Below are 19,397 nucleotides of genomic sequence, written 5' to 3'. Positions count from 1 at the left end.
AAGGTCTCACCTGAGTAATGAAGCTGAAGGGTTGTCATTCCACACGTAAAGTCTCTGGACACAGTCTGAAGTAAAGCATGTTGAGGTGGCAATCGTTGTGTTGGTTAGGTTGTGATTGGCAGATGCAATATTATTTGATATGGATTGGGAGATGCATACGGGAAAGTGGGCCCTATACAATGGTTCTAGGACTGGGGGAAGTAGAGGCTCTATAGTGGAGATGTGAGGTTCCTGCTGTCTTAGCGTTCAAAGACACAAACTGAATCTTTTTAATATATAGGCTGTGTAATTGATATGAAGACTCTTTCAAAAGCCTAGACCAAGTACATCAGAAGCAGCCAATAGCACAGCTATATACAAGATACTGGGTACTGTACAGCAAACCCTAGCAAAAGGACTTTTCAAAGTTAACCCAATTACCAAATAATGTGATTATAACATTAACTATCTCTTTCCTTTTTTTTAACCTGAAGTTTTAGTTGTCCTGTAAGACTGGGATTGTTTAGTAAGTTTCAGTTGAATCTCGTTTCTTTTTTCATCTCTTACAGACTAGCCTAGTACTTAAATAATAGTTTTTTTAAAAAATGCTTATTTTATTAGTGATTTCATATTGATTTACAAAATTATAAGATAGGAGTCAGGTGGTAGTGAAGTGTGTTAAGCACACATGGCTCCAAGCTCAAGGACAGGCATAAGGATCCCTGTTCCAGCCCCTTGCTCCCCACCTGGAGGGGAATCGCTTCACAGGTGGTAAAACAGGTCTGTAGGTGTCTTTCTCTCCCCCTCTCTGTCTCCCCTCAATTTCTCTCTGTCCTGTTTAACAATGATGATATCAATAATAACAATAATAACTAAAACAACATAAAGCAACAAGGGCAACAAAAGGGGAAAAAAGATTTTAAAAAATTATAAGATAATAATAGTGTGATTCTTTACAGTTCCTACCACCAGTATTTTGTGTCCAGTCCCCTCCATAGAAAACTAGTCATTTTCCCAAGGTCATCCATATGGGCTGATTCTATAACTGTCAATTTCTATGGAATTATATGTATTCCATATAAATATATTTATATAGAATATAAATATATATATAGAATATATATATTTCTATGGAATATATATATATTCCCCATGTTCATATCTTTAAGCGCACATAGTAAAAAGTGCAAGGATCCCAGTTAGAGCCCCAAGCTCCCCATTTGCAGGGGGTTGCTTCACAAGTGGTGAGGCAGATCTGCAGGTGTCTATCTTTATCTCCCCCATCTATCTTTACCTCCCCTCCCAACTTCTGTCTCTATCTAAATAAATAACCACAGGAGCAGTGGAAGTGCAGGTACAAGCCCCAATGATAACTCTGTAGGCAAAAAAAAAAAAAAAGAAAGAAATAAAGAAAGGAAAGAAAGAAAGGAAGGAAGGAAGGAAGGAAGGAAGGAAGGAAGGAAGGAAGGAAGGAAGGAAAAAAGAAAGGAAGAAAGAAAAAGAAAAAAAGTGGAAGTTTTGATAGTCACAGCTGGGAATATTCTAGGTTTCCCTCACTTCAGAGCCAGTCTTCCTCTAGTGGCAGAGAAGGATGACCCAGTCCCCAGTCTCTCTTTAGAGAGAGAGTCTCTGTTTGGAGAGTAGAAGTAATTGTTAGTTCATAGTGAGGGTACAGTCCTGAAGAAGCCCACAAATGGGCATATGATGATGCTCCCAATGGATGTGACCAGTGATGGTAGGGAGAAGGAAGGACCTATTAAAGGTCTAGGCCCATATTATCTATGGGGAAGTCCCAAGGATTCCCTGTCTAGGAGCTTTGGTGATGGGGTGGATTGGTAATGACCAAAAATGCCAGCATTAAGTGAGCCACTCTCTTGTCCTTCTTAGATAATGCTGTTTAAAAATAGTTCTGTTCAATTTGATTCCCAAGTAATACAAGTAGTATATTTAAAAAGACAACAACAACAACAACAAAAACCCAAAGCTAATATTTATCTAATTTTACTTTTGATATTCTTTGTCATCACCTAATCTTTACCACTCAAGGTCAACATTTTTAAATAGATATTTAGATAGATGATACTACTGAAGCTTCCTCCAGGGCCCTAGTACTCTCATGTGATATCCGTGTCGACCAAGGGTGGGTATCACACATGGCAGTGTAGATACCCTTCCAAGTGAGCTATTTCACTGACTACATGATCAAATCATTTAAAAAATCTATTTATTTTCATTGTAGCTATGGTGTTTTATAATGCTGTATATGACTTAAGGTTATAGGGTACACCTTCCCACCACCAAAAACCAATACCCCTTACTCAAGTCCCTCCAACTCCTTCCAAACCTCATCTCCCACCATCCACCTTGTCCTTCTACCTCATCTCAGTTCTACAACCAGAATCCAAGGATTTTCTTTTTACTTTATCTGTTACTGTGCTCTATTACTTAATATTTCAAATATAAGTTAAATCACCTTGTATTTGGTTTTCCCCTTTTGACTTATTTTCTATTCCATAGTCCTTTCCAGTTTCATTCATGTTATTTCAAATGACAAGATATTTTTTATTTATTTTTTTATTGCCACCAGGATTATCAGTAGTGGTTTCTTCTCTGCTTGTATGATGAATCCAGTGTTCCAGGGCACTATTTTTCCTCCCCATCCTTTTTTTTTTCTTTATTTGATAAGACAGAGAAAAATTGAGAAGAGATAGAGGAGAGGGAGAAGGAAAGAGAGAGGGAGAGGAAGAGGGAAAGGGGGAGGAGAGAGAGAGAGAGAAGAAGAATCTGAAGTACTTGCTTCACTGCTTGTGAAATTTCCCTCCTGCTAGTGGAGAGCAGGACTCTACTTTAGGTCCTTGCACATGGTAACCTATGCACTTAACCAGGTGCATCACTACCCACCCACCCCCCTTTTTTTGTACATAAAGCATTTTTTAAGTGTAAAAATAAATCGCAGGAACAGCTAAATAGAAAATAAAGAGATTATTGGTTAAAAAACAGCTTACACGGGCAAGGCAGTGGTGCACCCTGTTGAGCACACACATTACAGCAAGGACCTGAGTTCAAGCCCCGAGTCCTCACCTGAAGGTGAGAGGTGGGGGAGTTACATAAGTGCTGAAGCAGAGTTGCAGGTGTCTTACTTTCTCTCATACCCTCGCTATCCCCTTCTCTCTCCCTCTTTCAGTCTATCTCCATAAAAAAAGAAGAAAACTGGCCTCCAGGAATGTTGGAGTTGTGAAGTCACTCAAGTTCTAGCAATTACCCTGGTGGCAAAATAAGTAAGTAAGTAAATAAATATATAAATAAATAATAACTTAAGTTGGGAAAAGTGTCTGAGCAGCATAGTCTGTAAAACAAACTTCAGAGGAAGTGTGAGTTTGTTGAGAAAAGTTGGGTAATATAAGTCTGTGTACTTAGGAGTTTTCAAGGGGAAATATGCATATTTATGAGGAGAAAGATGGACACGTACTGTTGGGGAACATACAATGATCATACATCCCATGAACAGAAAATGGTAAAGAAATATATGAGAGTGTACTCTTTAGTATAATAATGAGAAGAAAAACGCCTGGATTGTAGAGGAGTCTAGCAAGCAGCTCCTTTAACCAGTTATGACATCCTTATCAAAGACATTTGCCCGGTCCAATTATAACCAAAAGGATTAACAATGGCTTCTCCCAAGAAGATGGGTGTCCATCCATCAAATTACAAACTTTGGCTTGCATGTATCAATGTATTTATTTGCTTTCTCAACCCTTGAAATTTTGTGTCAGCTTTGATAAAAAAAGAAAGGGTTAAGTGTTTTACAAACATTTGATTGCTTGGTTACATGTTGTATTTATATACCACATCTTTATTCCATCATCCATCTTTGGCATTTTGGTTGTTTCCATATCTTTGCTGTTATAAATAATGCTTCACTGAAAAATAGGAGCACATTATCTTTTTAAATTAGTATTCAAAAGTCTATGCCTTAAATGGTAGCCAGGAGTTAGAGGGAAAAAAACAAAAACTTTAGAGTAGATAGTGTGAATAGGAATAATTGTAAACATTTTAATACTTAGTTTGTTCAAACTTATTTTTACTTGCTGTGTCAAGTGAATAAGATGGCCAAGGGAATAAGTTGCCCAAAGGATGAAAAAGTCTATACTGGAAGTCTCCCACTAAAGAGAATATTTACCAGACTTCAAAGAAAATGTTATCCACTTATTTGCTTATTCTTATATCTTGCTATATGTTATACAAAATTTGTTAAGAGTTTATAACCAGAAAATTCATATATATATGTATATATATACATATATATGACAGTAAAACCATGAAATCAATTATTTATGTCAAATTAAAATATAATTTTTATAAAGGGTGTGAATGGCATGAAAGAAACTGAAATAGTTGAGCATAAGATGTTTCATCATGAGTCTTCAAACATAAGTAACCTAGTAATCCTAAAAAACATAGCATTAATTTTACATGTAATCAAATTATTTAAATTGATATGTTTGAATATTTGAATAACTGTTAGGAAGTATAGATTTATTTGAAAGTCACCCAATTTGAAGGTTATCGAAGTTATTATAATCACACCATTTACTTGAATCTTTTTCATTTTTTTTATCTACTTCATTTGTCAGTTATTGGGAAAGGTGTCAACTTTTTGAACTAGGATTGTAGTTTTGTCAACTGCTATATTTATTTATGTCAGCTTTCTTTATATATTTAGGGCATATGTTATCAAGTACATACAAGTTCCGAATTATATTTGCGTCATGATTTAACGGAAATTGAATGTTACAAAGAACTTACTGTGATATGTAAAATCTAAATATATTACATACATTAACTTTTTGGCTTTTCAATAACTCTAAGAGGCATTTGTTATTACCACTCCTTTTTATTTAGGTAAAGAGTTTAGGAGGCATTAGATAACTAACTTATCCAAGATCATCTATCACTACATGGCAATGTCAGGATATATAGCCAGCTATTGTTATTTTATTTGATTATTATTTATTTATTTATTTGCCACCAAAGTTAGCTGGGGATTAGTGCTAGGAATCCACTACTCCCAGTGCCCTCCCCTTTTTATCCTTTTAAATTTTACTTTATAGGATAAAGGAAAATTGAGAGAGGAGGGCTGGGGAACAGGGGCTCATACCCTGGTTCTTGCTCATGGTAAGGTATGTATTTAACCAGGTGTGCCACTACCTGGCCCCAGTATTGTGATTCTTAAAACTGTACTTTTAACTAATACTATACTGCTAGTCTAATATATATTATAATATATAATAATCTAGTGGAACTTTTTATCACTAAGAATGATTTTTAACATAAATTACATTGCTAGATATTACTGTAGCCATGTAAATTAAGTTCAGAATTTGGCAACTCATGGCTGGTAAGGAGACTTAATAGGCATCCAGAACCTAGATATATTTTATTCTGTTCCATAGCATACAACCTTCAGGAAAATTCATGATTTAGAAGAATAGCTGAAAGTTCACCCTAAACACATATATTGTATCTCAGTAAAGAAAAAAGACGGAGGCCAGAAAAATACTAATCAGGGGACAGCACAGTTGCTCATGGGGTTAAACACACATAGCATGAAGTACAAAGACCTGAGCAAGGACCAGCTCAAGGATCAGGGTTTGAGCCCCAGGCAACCCACCAGCAGAAGGGGTGGAGATGTCGCTTCACAAATGTTGAAGCAGGTCTGTATTTATTTCTCTCTCTCTTCGTCTCTCCCCCTCAACCCCCCAATTTCTCTAACGTATCAAAAAAGAAAAAGAAAAATGCTAATCTATCTGAACTAACCTACCTAATAAGGCAACCAACACATGACTGTTGAACATCTAAAATGTGATCAACTCTGAACTGAGATACTCTGAAATTCCAAGAAACTTATTAGATTTTGAAGATACCACCACCACCACCCCTTCTAAAAAACGTGTAATGTGTGCTTTTAACTGGGTGCAGTAGCACCTGGCCCCTTTCATCTTTATTTTTTAAACTTTCTTAGGAGGCTTATGGATTACAGACACAATTACAGGTACATTTACACAATTACAGGTACAATTTCTCTACTCTCAGTGATAAGTGTCTGCAAAACACTTTCATTCCACCTTAGGTCCTTTTCCACCACCATGTACTAGGATCCCCAAACCTCCCCAGAAATTTTTCTTCTTCTTCTTTCCCAGAGTCCCATGTTTTGGTGCAATACACCAAATTAATGCAAACTAAATTGCATATTCCACTTGATTGACATCATAAGGCATTCATCCTTCTCATCTGATTTGACTTATCTGATTTGACATGATTCCTTCAAACTCCATTCCAGATGAGACAAAGGAGACAAATTCATCTTAATGTAGCTATTAGTAAAAATTGAAATACACATGCATCACCTGTTTTTTTTTTAAGTTTTTATTAGTGATTTAATAATGATAGAGAAGATTGTGGGATAAGAGGCATATGATTTCATACAGTTCCCGCCACCAGAATTCCATATCCACTCCCCTCCATTGCAAGCTTTCCTATGCTTTATCCCTCTGGGAGTATGGACCAAAGATCTTTATGGGGTGCCGAAGGTGGGAGGTCTGGCTTCTGTAATTGCTTCTCCACTAGACATGGGTGTTGACAGGTTGATCTATACCCCCATCCTGTTTCTATCTTTCCCTAGTGGGACAGAGCTCTGGAGAGGTGTGGTTCCAGGACACACTGGTGATGTTGTCTACCCAGGGAAGTAAGGTTGGTGGCATGGTAGCATCTGCAACTTGGTGGCATAAAAGCATTAAGATATAAAGCAGTGAGCTGTTTAATAATCAGGGACCTAAAGATAAGAATACAGCAGATAAAATTTGGGGTCTTCATGTTGGAAGAAGCTAGGAAATCTATTTTAGGTATATTCCAAGTGACCCATGGCTTTACTAATTTTTGCCTGAACCTGATAGCATGCATGTGAGCTAAAAGCATTGTCTGGGAGGATTGTGTCAAAGTTGGGAATAGGACCAGAAAGCTGGATCAAGGCAGAGGGTAGCTCCCAAATATGGGGAAAGTATATAAATACCGCTAGCTGTAAATCCCATCGATCTTACCTGGGGCCCATGTCTATTCATATTCAGCACAGGAGTGTGCGTAACCTCTGCATCATGGTCAGTCTGAATTCGAATTCCATGGTCATATCTTAGATATTCTAAGCTGCACTCATTTCAGGATCAGTATTCCTTGAGTGACAGAGTACATAGACCCAGCCTCCCTTCAAAGAGTGGGATAATTTCGACCCTGTTATTCTACATTGAGGACAATGTCCTGTAGAAGCCCACAAGAGGGTTTATGATGTTCCTGTTGGAGATGACTAGTGATGGTGTAGAGAGGGATCTGTTAGAGGTCTAGACTCATCATATCTGTGTGGGATTCCCAGCATTCCTTGACTAGGGCCTCAGATGATGGGGTGGCTTAGTAGTGACCAAAAGGGTCATCATTAAAGTGTTCTGGTCTTTTGTTTTCATCAGTTTTTGTAGTCCTCACTTTGACAGGGTTAGACTTATAGTCATTGAGGGAAGTGAAATAGGAAGTAGGAGATGGGGGTATCTAGGTCTAAGTAGCAAATATTTGATTAAATACATTATTGTGTTCTTTTGCTTTACCTACTGAGTCACTGTATGTTGTTAAAATTCGGAGGCTCCAGCTGGCTGGGCTAGCTTCACAGGCGGGTAACAGAGACGACCAGAGACATACTGTTGGGCTGGGAAGCTGTATTTCTTTATTCAGGAACAACGATTTATAAACTAAGACAAACTAATCACCAAACAGAACTCTCTTGCCTCCTTCCCCCACAACGGCGCCAAGCACTCTCCCACTCTCCAACTCTGGAACTCTCTCGGGGTTCCTTGGGGCGGGGACAAGCGGGCCGCGAAAACCAGCAGGACTGAACCAATTTTCTTGGCAGGGGGAGAGCATACAACAACTACTGTGCCATTTTACTTTAAGGTATATATTTCCCCTAATTTATGGACACATGTGTATATGTATTCTGTCTCATGGGCCCTGATCTATACCGAACTTTGTTAAGAAGTGCATCATCTGAAATGGAATTAAGGAATCCTGTGAGCTAGGAAAGTTCTCATCTGAGAATTGGAGCTAGAGGGTGGATATCTCAACAATAAGATACCACCTCACCCTTGTGAGAATGTCATACATCAAAAAGGACAACAGCAACAAATGCTGGAGAGGTTGTGGGGACAAAGGAACCCACAGCAATGAGATACCAGCTCACTCCTATGCGAATGTCACCTGTATTTCTATTGAATTTGGAGAATTACCTTGGAATTCCAATCCAAAAAAGTTTGCTTATGTTTTAATTGCAATACTTCAACCACAGAATATAGTCTCCCATTTAAGCCTATTGCTACTTTTAACTATTAGTAAGAGAGCATTGGAGAGTGGAGACTTGGGGAGACAACTCTTCTCCCTACTAAAGAAATGAGCCTTAAAAAAAAAGAAAGAAAAGAAGAGAAAAATAATGAACAAAGGTCAGGAGACCACTTACTCCATAGAGTGTATTTTCTGCCATCCACCAGGACCCAGGTTTGAGTTCCCCAAACTCAAACACCATGGAACACCATGGAACACCATGCCACAGAAAAAAAAATCTTCACAAATGGTGTAGTAGTGCTATGGTGTCTCTCCTCTCTCTATCTATGTCTCTAAAAAAGGGAGAAATTTACAATTTTCCCAAGTGGCTATATCATTTTACATATTCTCACAGTACTTGGATTTCCTGTTCATTAAATCATTAATAAACATATTAAAATGAGAAACTAGATCCTGGGTTTGCAAATAACTTATAGAGCTTAGTAATTTTCATAGAGTTAAATATATCAATGTTTTTTCTAGATTGTGATCGCTATGTCCATCCTAAGAAACCTTTGTAATATCACAAACTACAAAGATTCTATGCTTTTTAATAGATGCTTTATAGTTTTATCTTTTGCATTTATATCTATGGTTTTAGTTAATATGATATGGCATAAGTAAGCAAGGGGTAGTAGTATATTTCATTTCCTAAGTCTAAAATATTAAGGAAGATATGTGCCCAGATACTACCTAGAAAAAAAAAAAGGAAAGACAACAAGGATAGCTGAATAAATGAGTATTTACCTCAAAGTGATTACTTAAGTTTGTATAGTCTTAAAACCTTAATAAAGGTACAGAGAGATAGTCATGAATAGAGAACACATTCTGTGGGCAGAGATAGCATAATGATTATACAAAGAGACTCTCATGCCTGAGGATTCCAAGTCCCAGGTTCAATCTGCCACACCACCATAAGCCAGAGGTACTCAAGGATCTCATTACAATAAATAAATAGATAAATAAATAGATAAACAAACAAACAAATATTTAAAAAACCAAAAGAGAGAACACTTTTTGCTATGTGTAAGGACCTGGATTCAAGGCCTTAGCATCACATGGGTTTACCAATAATGGCATTAAGGGGCATTACATGAATGGTCATATAGTGCTCTCATGTCCCTTTTTTTCCCTCTCTGCCAAGCTATTGCTATGTCTGAAATAGAGGAAGAGGAAAAGGGAATTAACAAAAGTCAATAAGACACAATTGCTGGTAAGGAAAATAAAAAGTAAAACTTTATTAACAGAACTACTGGTCAGTAAAAGAACTATTTATATGTCCATTATTCATTCATTAAAAAGAACCTTTGAATTCAGCTAGTGAAGAACCAACATTTAGATTCATTGGTCTTTTTTATGGTTCTCTAATTTCCAATGTCATTAATTTCTGCTATAATTTTAGTTATTTCATTCCTTCCGGTTACTTTAAGGTTCCTTTATTCCTCTTCTTCTAAATCTTTAAAGCATGTAGCCAAGCTATTTAGTTGAATTTTTTCTTGTTCCCTAATGTGTATGTGTATGACTGTGAATTTCATGCTAAGTACAGCTTTAGCTGCATCCCAAATATTTTGGTATCTCATTTCTTCATTTTCATTTGATTCTAGGAACATTTTAATTTCTTCCTTGAGTTCCTCTTTTACTCAGTAGTTTTTAAGCATGTGTTGTTGAGTTTCCATATTTTGAGACTTTTACTAGTTTTCTATTTGTTTTTAAGTGTTGGTCCATTCTGGGAAGTCAAGTGTTCCTTCTTCAATGCAGAATCCTTTCTCTCATTTTCTTTTATTTTGTTTTAATTTGGGGGGAGTTAGTGGTTTACAGTAAATACAGTTGTTGGTACATGTGTAAAATTTCTCAGTTTTCTGCAAAACATTCTCAACTCACAGCCTACATCCTCCTCCACCATCAGGCAAAATGACCTGAAACCCCCACCACCACTTCTTCACCCCCACCACTGAGTTCTTTACTTTGGTGCAATTTACAAAATTGTCTAAGTTCTACTTTGTCTTCCCCCTTTATATTCTTATTTTTCAACTTCAGTCTATGAATGGGTTCATCCCATATTCATTCTTCTCTTTCTGGCTTATCTCAACATGATTCTTACTTAACACGATTCCTACAAGGTCCATCTAAGATGAGGTAAAGAAGGAGAATTGATCATTTTTCATAGCTGACTAGTATTCAAATTTTTGGACCCTTGTGTTGCTTCCAGGTTTTGGCCATTACAAATTGTGCTGCTATGAACACAAATCATTTTGGATGGGTGTGTTTGGTACCTTAGGATATGTCCCCAGGAGAGAAATTGAAGTGTCATAATGTACACTGCTCCTGGAGTCCATTTTTTTCCATTTTTTTATTGGATAGGGCAGACAGAAATTGAGAAAGGAGAGGAAGATAGACAGGGAAAGAAAAAGATAGACACCTACAGACCTGCTTTATTGCTTGTGAAGTAACCCTCCTGCAGGTGGGGACATGGGGGCTTGAACCAGGATCCTAGTGCAGGTCATAGTGTACTTAGTATGCTTAACTCGGTGCACTACTACCTATCCCCTTTTCATTTCTTTAACAGTGATTGACTTGGGGCATTTTTTCATATGTTTGTTGGCATCTTGAATCTTTTCTTTGATGAATATCTTATTTATATCCTCTCCTCACTTTTGGATGGGGTCATTTGGCTTTTTGTTGCTGAGTTTGGTGAGCACTCTGTATATTTTGGTTAGTAGTCTATTTTGTTTTTATTTTAATTTTTTGTTTGTTTTTTAACCAGAGCACTGCTCAGATCTGGCTTATGGAGGTGCAGGGGACTGAATCTTGGACTTTGCAGCTTTGGGTATGCATAACCACTATGCTATCTACCCTCACCCATTAGTAGTCTTTTGTCTGATGTATGGCATATAAAGATCTCCCATTTTGTAAGGAGTCTTTTTGTTTGGGTGGTGGTTTCTTTTGCTGTGCAGACGTTTTTTAAATTTAATTAAAGCTCCATTGGTTTATTTCTGTTTTAGTCTTTCTTGCAATTGGATTTGTATTGCTAAAGATGCCAATAAAATTTAGATGGAAGGGTTCTGCCAATATTTTCCTCTAAGTACTTGATAGTTTCTGGTCTAACATCCAAGTCCTTGATCCATTTAGAGTTTACTTTTGTTTGTGGTGAAATGTAGTCATTCACTTTCATTCTTCTGCATGTTTCAGCCCAATTTTAACAACACCATTTGTTGAAGAGATTCTTCTTTCCCCACTTAATATTTTGCAACCCCCCCAAGTTCCTTTCTTTTTTAAAAAAAAAATTTTTTTTTTTATTTATAAAAAGGAAATACTGACAAAAACTATAGGACAAGAGGAGTATAACTCCACACAATTCCCAACACCAGAACTCTGTATCCCATCCCCTCCCCTCATAACTTTCCTATTCTTTGTCCCTTTGGGAGCATGGACCAAGGGACATTATAGGCTGCAGAAGGTGGAAGGTCTGGCTTCTGTAATTGCTTCCCTGATGAACATGGGCATTGGTAGGTCGATCCATACTCCCAGCCTGTCTCTCTCTTTCCCTATTGGGTCAGGGCTCTGAGGAAGCAGGGCTCTAGGACTCATTGGTGGGGTCATCTGCCTAGCGAAATACAGTTGGCATCACGATAGCATCTGGAACCTGGTGGATGAAAGAAGAATTAACATATAAAGCCAAACAAATTGTTGACTAATCATGAACCTAAAGGCTGGAATAGTGCAGATGAAGATTTGGGGTTCTCTGTTGTGTAGATACTAGCATGCCTACTTTAGTTATATTTCAAAGGTCCCAGGACTATACTAGTTTTTGTGTGTGTGTGTGTGTGTGTGTGTGTGTGTGTGTGTGTGTGTGTGTGTGTGTGTGTGTGAGCCTGACATATAATATGCAGGTAGACCCAAGTTATTGTCTGGGGAGATGATGTCATGGCTGGAAAAAGGACCAGAAAGCTGGATCAGGGAAGAGAGTAGCTCCCAAATATGGGAAAGGTAGATAAATATTGTTGACTATAAGCACCATTGATTTGATGTGATCTGATCTAGGGCCCATATTCAGCTTAGGAGCCTATATGGTAGATGCCTGTAGATCTAGCTCACATTCTGTGGTCATGAGTAGGAAGGTTCCAAGCTGCCCCAATTTCAGAACCAATCTTCCTCAGGTGGAAGATAGAGTATGTTGTCTAGCCTCCCTTTGGAGGATGGAACATTACTTACTGTTGTTGATCTATGTTGAGGGCAAGGTCCTATGGGGGCCAACAGGGGTCTATTGTGTTGTTCCTGATAGTGATGACCAGTAACAATGGAGAAAGGGATTATTCAAGGTCTAGACCCATCTTGTTTGGGAACCTCAGGACTCCTTGAATAGGGCCCCAGCTGATGGGGGTGGCCTGATTGTGACTAAAGAGTCATCATTAAAGTATGCCAGTCTCTTGCCCTTATTCAGCTTTTGTAGTCCTTACTTTGATAAGGTTAGCTTTGAAGTGACTGAGAGAACTGTAATAGGAAGTAGGTGAGGAGGGTATCTAAGTCTAAGTAGACAATATTTCATTAGAAATTTTATGGTGTCTTTTTAGGTCTTTATACTTGCTTGCTACATGTACTGATTCACTGCAGACTATTGTGCATTTTTGCTTTCAGGTATATATTTTGTCCTAACTTATGGACAAATAATTTATGGTCGTTCACTTCCTAACAAAGTCCCAAAACATAGATATAGATTAGGTCCCATGACATAGGGCATATGTTCACAGAGTTCCTTTCTTAACATACATATATTTCCTTGCAAGGACTAATATATGTTCAAATTATAGTTACTTTCTCAACAGTAATCATATTTAAACAAGAGTTCCTTTGCAGTAAATTTTAATTCCCTTACAAAGTAAAAAAAAAAAAAGTTCGTTGGGATGAGTAGAATCATTGAGATCCACTGTCCCAGGGAGTGGGACTGAAGACCCTAAATACATAGTGATGGAACAAACTATAATCACAGAAAAAAAAACTCTAAATTTTTGTTTTAAGGTATGGACTTGAATCAATAATTTATTAGTATTGCAACAAATAATTTCTGCATCTAAATCCTTTTGAAAATATAGTTTTGAAAGACTTATTTTATGCTACCTTCTCTATTAAAATTAAAATAAATAAAACCCAAAGCTCTTGAATTTGACTCATTCTGATGAAGAGGATGACATATACGTTGGCTGGAAGTGTCCTTGTTGTCACCATCATATTGGTACCCTTGGGGGTACCAATCTATTCCTGGGGAAAAAATCTATTCCTCTAATATTGGACAAATGATAATTTTCCATTGCTAATCTACACTAGACTGTAATGTTAAATGTAAGTTTATTGTAGGCTTATATTTAGCATAAGTAAGTTAATAGGTATAATGTTGAAGTCAGCTATTTACAGATTCTTTCTTTCATAGGTTTGTGTGTTAGACAGACTTTAAAAACTTTCTAGTAAGAATTTCTTCTTCCCCCTCTTCTTCTCCTCTCCCCCTTATTCTCTTCTCTTCCTTCTCCTCTTCTTCCTCCTCCTTCTTCTTCTTGTTCTTCTTTTATTGTCACATGGTTTATTCCCTGGGGTTCTGTGCTGGCACTACAAATCCACTGCTCACAGTGACTTTCCCCCCCATATTTTCCTACTTATTTTTACCAGATAGGACAGAGAGAAACTGAGAGAGCTGGAAGACATAGAGAGAGGGAGAGAAATACAGACACTTGCAGACCTGCTTAACCACTTGTGAAGTACCCCCACACAGCCGAGGGAGTGAGGCATTCCTTCTTGATATATACACTCTTTGATATGGAGAACAGTAAAATATGACCAATATTTTTCTTCCATTTACACACATTTGCCACTCATTATTTCTGGCTAAAAGCTTATCCTATCAGTTAGAGATGCTGTGAACCACCTCTCTCTAGGAAATGGAAACTTACCTCAACAAGGGAAAATTCTTTATCATTACATATTTATAAAGTTGCTCAACCATTCCTAAAGGATTACTTCTTCATAATAATTGTATATAAAAATTGCTTGGGAACTAAAAATATTTGCAAGATCTGGTTTGTGTTGTGAAGATATAAGAGGTTAATATCTTCGCCCACCCTGTCCAACGCTTGACGTTCTCGTCACCCAATCTGGTCCCCTACGCCTACACTGAACTTCTCTGTTCCAGTCTCTTGGAAACAGAGTTGGCAGTCAGCTGAGGTAAAGAACAAACACCTCATCACAGACCCCTGCAAGCGTCAACCCGGCTTTGACCTAGCACGTTATGATTGGGCCCTCCTCAATCGCTATAGAACAGGCCATGGCCGGTGCGCCGATATGTTCCATCGCTGGGGAGCCAGAGACGACCCGAACTGCCCCTGCGGCTACAGACAGACTATGACCCACATAGTCAATGACTATCACCTCTCCAGATTCAAAGGAGGTCTCAAAACTTGACATCAGGCTCAACCTGAAGCTGTTGACTGGCTACGGAGGAAGGGCAAACGCTAGAAGAAGAAGAGGTTAATAAGCCAATAGCTGAAAGTTAATGTTCAGAATTTCAGATAAAGCAGACATATTTAATTGGGGCCAGGTGGTCACACAGCTGGTTAAAGCACATAGGTTCTAGCTCCTAGTGCTACTTTCCACTTGCAAGGGGGAAGCTTCATGAATGATGAAGAACAGCTGCAGGTGTCTCTGTCTCTTTCCCTCTGTATCTCCCCCTTCTCTCTCAATTTCTCTCTTTATCCAATATGATCCTGTATCCATACTCCTAAAGGGATAAAGAATAGGGAAGTAGGGAGTCGGATGGTAGCACAGTGGGTTAAGTGCACATGGTGCAAAGCGCAAGGACTGGTGTAAGAATCCTGGTTGAAGCCCCGCCTCCCCACCTGCAGGGGGGTCGCTTCACAAGTGTTGAAGTAGGTCTGCAAGTGTCTATCTTTCTCTCCCCCTCTCTGTCTTCCCCCCCTCTCCATTTCTCTCTGTTCTATCCAACAATGACTACAACAACAACAACAAAAAGGGCAACAAAAGAGAATAAATAAATAAATATTAGAAAACAGAACAGGGAAGCTATCAAGGGAGGGGATTGGATACGGAGTTCTGGGGGTGGGAATTGTGTAGAAATGTACCTCTCTTATGATATAGTCTTGTCAGTATTTCCATTTTATAAATAAAAGTTTTTTAAAAATTAAAAACAAAATAAGTATCTTAAAAAGAAAATGTAGATATGATTGTGAGAAGAAAGTTGGACATAAAGTAGAGCATAAGGCTACATATTGAAGAAAGGTCACTCCAAGCTGGAACATTGTTTAAATAAAGGTGAAGACTTTGGAACATGAAGCCTTTTAAAGGGTAGTGCTTATCAAGTTTGGTTAGAGCAATAAGTAGTCATTGGATGAGCAAAGTCATAATTTGTGCTTTTCTTTTTAGGAAATGGGTGCTAATACATATCCTGAGTAGGATGAATTCATGAAATTAAGTATGATTTTCTAAGATAAATGTTTTAAAAAGTGGGTATAGTAGTGGATAGAACTTGAAGGCAGTCAATTGAAGGACTATCTGTTGTAATGATATGGGTCTGTAATGACAAAAATTTGATTTAGGATGATAAAAATAATGGAGACAGAAGTGAAATAAATTAAAAATTAAAGGAATATTGACTATAATTTGTTAGAATTTAAGTACTTGACTCTAAACAATTTAGGAGGCGAACATTGAAAAAGAATGAAAAAAAATATATCCCTCCCTAAAAAATTAATGTCACATGCAACATGTAAGGGAAATAAAAATCTTAAATTTAAATAAAAAGATCCATTGACCAATAGGAAAGGGAGGTAAATATTTAAAATCACCCCCAAGTTATTTCCCTCATCATTGTTGTCATTTTCCTCTTATATTATCTCTGTCTCCTTTGTAGATGTGTAGGACCCTACGCTTCCTTAGAAACAAGTGTTTAAACTAGAATTCTTTGACTCTAATAGATGTAAACAAAGTTCTTTTCTTAACAATAATAGATTTAAACTATGATTTCTTGACAATGATTTTAAATTTTTTCTTGCGTACAATATCAATAAAAATACACATAGATAAATTGAGCCTGTGGGAGTTGGTGTCTTTGAAATGTTGTGTTCATAAATCCTCAGATTTGATTACTAAGTATATCTTTATAAATTAAATATATAAATTAGATTAATTCTTTAAGTGCCTCAAGTAAAACTCAATTGAATGACAATGCTCAAAGTGAATAAAAATAGTAGTACAGGTTCACCTAACACCTCCACCATTCCTTGCCTTTACTTGAATTTATCTCATAAGAAAATCTTGGGACATATACTCAGTGAATTCCTTTGAGACAAAATGAATGAAACTGGCTGTGATTATGCTTAATGAAGTAAGGAAGTAATGGACAATGACCAAATGATTTCACACATATTTGGAATATAGAGAACTAAAACACATGAACTTGAAGGGAATATATATATTCCGTGACCTTGGGAGAACTATGGTGGTTATCACTGGAGTGGGATGAGGGCACAGCACTTTGGTGTTAGGAGTAGTATAAAAATACTCATTGTGTATTCTTATACATCACTCTTAAATCACTACTAATGAGCCACTGAAGTTGTAAAGGGCCATTTTAAAATAGTCATTTCCTCCTAGATGATCAAGAAATAAAAAACAAAGAAAAACAAATGAAGAAACAAACAAGACGGCAAGTGATATGGCAGTACTGATTGAAAGGTTAATTATATCTGGGCCAAATGTTATGTGTCATTAATGACAACAGTTGAATTTGCCACTAGAGTCAGATATTAAAAATGCTTTTCATATTACCATACAGTGTCTAGACTTCAGGCAGAGACTATGAAACTTGAACTTGGCAATGAATTCCATTCATGTCCTTTTCCACTTTTTACCACACTAGTCATTAGAATATCAGGTAAACTGGTTTTCTCCTGGCATTTCAAAAAACAAAAGCTAATTTCCTTTCAGGTAGGTTTTTTCCTTTCTCTCTCTCTCTCTTTTCTTTTTTCTTTTTTTTTCTTATTTGGTTTTGTTTTGTTTCAAAAGAATGTTTTTGCTGAAAGTGCTTTTATGCCAGCTCAAATTGAGACAAAGAAAACTTTTATGCAAAATAAACAAAATAGAATGTACTGAGCCAAATTTCTGTACAGGACATGTTCCTTAGGCTGTGTCTGAGAGGTTATTTATGGATGACTGTTTATCCCCTGGAGCCTGACTTCATCTTTTGGTGAAGTGAAACGACTCTGTGTTTAGTACATTGGTCTGCCACCCCTGGGAATGGCTAGATGTCAAATATTTATCCTTGTGGGATTGAACAGAAATCAGAGATGCACAGAGAAAATTGAAATCAAATCAGATGTCCTTGGGAACTAGTAAGACTTCAAAGTAAATATATTTTAAGAAATTAAATAAATGATAGCCGAGTGTAGCTTTTTTTTATTGGAAAAGGGGAAATCTTCTGAACTACAAAGTTACTTCAGGCAGAAGGGTATTTCCATCCTATTACTTTCTAAGTGACCACACCCAACGCATTCCCTTACCTGGCTGTGTACCAGGCCCTGAGGGAGAAGCTTTAATTTTTTTTTTTAATTGAAAACGGATGCTACACCTTGTTTTTCATGCCTGCATTTTTCAGCAGAAAAGAAAGAACACCAAGTATTTGTTTTGTACCTCTGCAACTTCAGAAGATATATGAATCAAAACTTGATGTTCACCTTTTTATATATGGTTTTTATTTATTTTTATTTATTTATTTGATAGAGACAGCCATATTTGAGAGGGAAGGGGATGATAGAGAGGGAGAGGGACAAAGAGACATGTGCAACACTGCTTCACCACTCGCAAAGCTTTCCTCCAGCAGATGAGGACCTGGAGCTTGAACCCAAGTTCTTGTGCATTGTAATATGTGTGCTCAACCAGGTGTGCCACCACCTAGTCCTGCCCGGTGCACATCTTTATAGATAGTCACATTGGGAGAATCTAGAAAATCCAAATAAGTTATTGTCTTTCCCCAAATTCTTATTTCAAATAGTCTGCCTGTCCTTCTCATCAAGCTCCCATGCAGAGTTTTTCTTCGGCATTTTTCAGACAAAAGCTACATTTAAGAGGGTAAGTCAAATAAGCCTTCCTACAAAAAGGCTTGTAAAATAATCTTTGTCCTGAACAGTAAGAAAAAAGGACAGCCACTAAGCCCATAAAGGGAATATTTCCAGAATAGTCACACTTTAAATAAGGTTCGAATGAGCTATGTAACATTAGATGCTCTTAAAATTCCAAGGACAAAGCACAGACATGTTTGTGCATTGGTCTTTTATTTGCCAAATCTTTTAAAATTTGGTTTGGGCTGTAGAGTCATTGCTGTTTGCACTGAATTTGTTTTGGTGGTGTTTTTTACCTTTAAGCCTGTACAGTATCAGGAAGAAAGCACAATTCTTTCTCTCTCTTAAAGATAAAAAATGACATTGAATTCTGACTTGATCTGCTCAGGCTCAGAAGCCTCCATTTGGAATATGATCCCAGCAATATAGGAGAGTCTTGGGGAGCTGTTAATCACATACTGCCCTGTCCCTTGTGAAAATGACAGCATATGGAGGGTGGCTTAGCACACGAAAATAAAAATAAAAATAAATTAATGGTAGCTTCTGAGTTCTTTAAGTTTGACAATCCATAAAGAGACATTACTTTTAATTGTATTTAAAAACATAAGCCCCTACAGACTGTAAACTGTATGCTCCCAGATGCCTTGTGCTCTAAGGTCCTTTGTACTATATACTCTGCACTGAGGATAGACACAGCCTAATTTACTCAGCCATTTTTTTTTAAAAATTAGAACTGCAAACTATCTTTCCCACCACCTCCTCTTTTCAGCACTCTTTCTTTTTTGTTCACAATTCTAGGTGATTTCTTTAGCTAAAACTTGTTACTAAGATAAGTTCCACAGAAACAAACAAACAGAAAAAGTACTGGGCAGAGATAGTGCTTTT

This window comes from Erinaceus europaeus, chromosome 10, assembly GCF_950295315.1.
Source record: "Erinaceus europaeus chromosome 10, mEriEur2.1, whole genome shotgun sequence".
Classification (NCBI taxonomy): domain Eukaryota; kingdom Metazoa; phylum Chordata; class Mammalia; order Eulipotyphla; family Erinaceidae; genus Erinaceus; species Erinaceus europaeus.
Note: the sequence above shows the minus strand (reverse complement) of the source record.